General features: G+C 43.7%; 1 protein-coding gene across 1 annotated transcript in view; it reads right to left on the bottom strand.

The window, feature by feature from the left end:
* cacna1ab (calcium channel, voltage-dependent, P/Q type, alpha 1A subunit, b) overlaps positions 1-5,000 on the bottom strand; it is a gene marked incomplete at its 3' end in the record, with an annotated part of 234,655 nt that overhangs the window by 162,507 nt on the left and 67,148 nt on the right. The window lies entirely within an intron of this gene.

The following is a 5,000-nucleotide window of genomic DNA, read 5'->3' as shown; positions in this document are numbered from 1 at the left end:
GTGCACGCTCTATGGGGGCTGTGTGCAAACATCCTGGTGCTGGGGGTGACGGAGGCGTTGCATAGCAACCGGGGCAAGACTACAGGCTGGTTTGCAGCGTAGCCGCTTCATGTTGATATTAAAGCACTCAAATACGGGATATCAGGTATTCGGCAGACAAGGGTTCTGATTTGAAATATCCCACATTCAGCGGTTAAAGAATTAATGTTGTCCAATCTGTATGGTATACACAAAATAAAATACTTATAAATAATGTTAAAAATGTTTGGGCCTATGTGTCCTTCGTCGTGGAGTATACCTGACGAAGGCCACATAGGCTGAAACTTTGATGGACACTTATTAGCCTGCGGCTCCCCATTTCAAAAAACCCATAAAATAAGATTTTTAGACAGGACCTGACACGAAAAGATTACATTTCTTCCCTGAGCAAGCATACGGTATGGGCTCTATTAGTTAACATGTAAAAATGTCAGCACTGTCATCAGCAGAATGTCAAGAAATCGGGTTCAAGTCCAGGGTAGAAGAGGAAAGCTATATAGTGCAGCTTTAATATGCAGCGTTAAGCTTAACATGTTTCAGAAATAGACTAAAAGTAAATCACATTTTATTTCCTTCAAAACCACCAAAGTTGTCGGACCATAATGGAAACAAGCCCATTTGTGTTATCCCTTTAGCATTATTGTATAACTGGACCTCTGCATTTTTTGCAAACTGTTACAAAAACTGTTCCTTAAATACAGTATTCAATCAATCTAACAGTCAATCAATCAATCAATCAATCAATCAATCAATCAATCAATCAAAACGTCATTGGCCGATAGTAACAATAATGTATTTCAACACAACAAACCTAGAGCTTAGTGTAGCATTCTCTCAGCTAGCGTCCTGCGCTGTAGGCTACAGCAGCCACAACAACCATCAACCTGCAATACAGTATGTAGCGCTGGCAGGGTGCATGGCATTTAGGCTAGCAGAGTAATTAGACACACACACACACACATACACACACACACACACACACACACACACACACACACACACACACACACACACACACACACACACACACACACACACACACACACACACACACACACACACACACACACGCACGCACACACACACACGCACACACAGGCTTCCCCTTGGGGTGTAGTAGTGTAATGTGCGGTGCGTGTGTTGCCGGGGCTTTGATGTGCCATGCCCTTGGTTGGCTAGCCCCCGCTGGTGGCTTAATGTCTCGGGGTATAGAACAGGGACCACTGGAGAGAGGGTCCATGGGTGTGTGTGTGTGTGTGTGTGTGTGTGTGTGTGTGTGTGTGTGTGTGTGTGTGTGTGTGTGTGTGTGTGTGTGTGTGTGTGTGTGTGTGTGTGTGTGTGTGTGTGTGTGTGTGTGTGCGCGCGCGCACTGCTAACCCATTAATATTAAGACTAGAGGCCGACACCACAAATGCCTTCTAAACCAGTACTTCTTTCAAGATTTTTCAAATGAAGATAAAAATAAAATAAAAAAATAGCAGATGTAAGGTACAAGCTGGCAGTGCGACACTCCGTGTCGCACTGCCAGCTTGTAGTTGTACATCTGCTATTTTTGAATAGCCAATACTAACATCTAAACGTTGACACAGATGCTTTCTGGGGTTTAATAGGCTAAATTTCAACAAATTCAATCTTAACCTTGCAGACAGCAGTACAGTATATACCATAAATTGAGCACTATTAAATGTTAACTTCACAGTATATTTTCAGAGAGCAATTGTTTTTTTTTACTAAGGAATTGTTCTGTATTCTACCTCCATTTCTATGGTGGTGTGTGTGCGACTAGTGATCATCAGGTTTGATCGTGTGGAGATTTGAACGCAAGGCATGCCTCCCCGCACACACACACACACACCCACACACACACCCACACACACACACACACACACACACACACACACACACACACACATACGCACGCACGCGCACCCCACCATTCACCCCACTGTGCACCCCACCGTGCACCCCAATGTGCATTGAATTACCGCACAACACTAAAACACCTTGAAGGATCCATTCCAAAGACCAAAAAAACACCAGCCAAAAGCTGTCACCAAGCTAAGCCACTGAGATCAACACGTATGGTCCAATATGTTCTGGGTGACTTCGACTTCGATACCCTGAAGAAGGCAGTTGTACTGCCGAAACGTTCGTTTTTACTCTGCATCCTAATAAATAATCGGCTCTTTGGCTATCAGTGTGTGCAGCCACTCTTTTGTCTTTTTAAGACTTAACTCTTTAGATGATTCTGCCGTGAGCTGGCACCACTACTAAGACTGGTGTGCGTTTAGCATCCTCCTGCACTGGGTGACTTCGTCAACATACTGTAGCCATTCTCACCCTCTTGCAAAGACATATTGATATGGTCTCTGTTGGGTGGAAACCTCTTACAGTATGTCCAATATGTTAAAAGTAGCAGATGGACAAGCCCCAAGCGCGTCGGGAAGCTTGAGGATCTGCTACTTTGATGCTTTTGTGTGACACTGTAGTGTAGAGTGATCAAGTAGGACGTTAATTTACGAAAACAAACAACACAAAATGTTTCTGCCCGACAGCAACGATATGCAGTATAGGCCACCTATTTGATACAATGTTCATCTGTGGAACCACACTGTACACACTGTAAAATCCTTGGTGGTCATTTGTCTGTAACTCTGAAAGTGTAGACATGGACCAAAAGGGTAACCCAGAAACTTTCATGTTTTGGTTTTTTTCTTTACGTTTCCATTATGACCAGAACCAGGGAGGTGTACTACAAATAATACAAATACAATAGACAAAAGCGGATTTACAATAAGCTCAAGGTATTGTAGAAGACATTTGAAAAGTACAAGTTCTGAGTTCTGGGTAGACCCACCTCCTCCTGAACACTGCCCAAATTAGGCTCCCAAACACTGTGTCCACATTCCCCGAAAAGCTGAAAATACACGAATGAAAAACAAATTTCAATTATTTTTTCTGTAATTGCTTGACGAAATCAAAGAAACACTAACAACACAAGCTTGTAGATCTGCTATTTTCACTAGTTTGATGCCCAGGCAAAATAAACGGTCTCATTTTTTGTGGGGTCTTAAAATATAACGTTTGGGAGCCACTGGTTTAGTGAGTATTATGGAAACACATCCAGAACCTGTTGGGACGGCACGCCTGTCGGCTGAGTTCTTGTAGTGCAGTGGTTTTCAACCAGTGGTCTGGGGACCACCTGTGGTCCTTGAGGGGGTTCCAGGTGGTCCCCAGCTAAATGATGGAGAGTTGGTAACCAAATGGACCCTTATAGTCGGTAAAAAGAGCGTAAAATGGTTAAAATGGCTTAATTTTACGCTCTCAAGAGTTACATTATTGTTAAACACCTGCACTACTTCATTTACAAGAATTCTACACAATTAGAGAATGTAAAGAATTCAATGTTTCAATTCAATTTGATCAACGTTTGCCAAAAGTATGGAAGTGTTGGCAACCAAATGGACCAATAGAGATCTTTAACTCTTGAGAGTGTAAAATGAAACCTTGAATCCTTCATTTTACGCTCTCAAGAGTTAAATTATTGTCAGACATCTGCATTATACTTAATTTACAAGGAGTCTACACAATTAGAGAATGTAGAATAATTGTTATTTTTGATCAACGTTTGCCTGTTATCTCTCGGTACCAACATCAATACAGCATGGAATTGTGGTGGACAAAATCTTATCCAACAACAAAATATTCAAAGTTTTGGAGGAGGCTAAATCTAATCAAATGGTGGTCCATAGCTCAAATGCCCAATAAGGATTGGGGCCTTGATACAACTACTGTTGTAGTGGAAAACAGCCAAACACAAGACAGCTGAGACACTGAGGGATGGATGGAGAAGCCTGCAGGTTACAATGGATGGATGGACAGACATGTGGCCTCTTGTCTATTACAGCTCTTTCCATAGCTATAGGCAAAGCCACAGGCTGTCCATATATGGTCAGTAGTAATTAGAGGGGGGTGGGGGTGGAGACAGAGAGAGAGAGAGAGAGAGTCATTTCCTCTATCTTCGCTCTCCCTCTGGTTGCATGGTGCTTAAGCCTTCATAATGCTGACATCAGCACTCAGCTCTGACTATACAACCCGCACCCCCCCTCTCTCTCTCTCTCTCTCTCTCTCACACACACACACACACACACACACACACACACACACACACACACACAAACGCACTCACTATATGCCTAGCCAAGTGTCAATGCGCGTGCACAAACACGCGCACGCACACGCACACGCACGCACACACACACACACACACACACTGAGCTCAGAAACTGTGGTTCCAGATAAATATTGCATGCATGCATTGTGATGTGTGTGTGTGTGTGTGTGTGTGTGTGTGTGTGTGTGTGTGTGTGTGTGTGTGTGTGTGTGTGTGTGTGTGTGTGTGTGTGTGTGTGTGTGTGTGTGTGTGTGTGTGTGTGTGTGTGCGTGCGTGCGTGCGTGCATGTGAACAGCAGCAGCATCATTATCAAAAATTAACATGACCATAATCCCAAGCATCATCATCATCATCATGGATGTCAGAAAGCATTGAGGGAGGCCAGACACCACCAACAACTACACACAGTAAAACACAGTTTTCATTGAACCCGCAGAGTGTCACAGTGTGTATGTACACTCTGAGTGTCACAGTGTGTATGTACACTCTGAGTGTCACAGTGTGTATGTACACTCTGAGTGTCACAGTGTGTATGTACACTCTGAGTGTCACAGTGTGTATGTACACTCTCTGAGTTAAATTCACCCTCAACATTTTAACTGTACATTAAAACAGCAGCATGAGGCCATGCAGCTTATATTCTCAACAAGCCACACATCCTTCACACATGCTTCACACGCACGCACGCACGCACGCACGCACGCACGCACGCACGCACGCACGCACGCACACACACACACACACACACACACACACACACACACACACACACACAGGACCAAAAAGT

The sequence above is a fragment of the Electrona antarctica genome (genome assembly GCF_951216825.1).
Source record: "Electrona antarctica genome assembly, chromosome: 4".
In the NCBI taxonomy this organism is placed as follows: Eukaryota; Metazoa; Chordata; class Actinopteri; order Myctophiformes; family Myctophidae; genus Electrona; species Electrona antarctica.
This window is presented reverse-complemented; position numbering and strand designations above follow the sequence as displayed.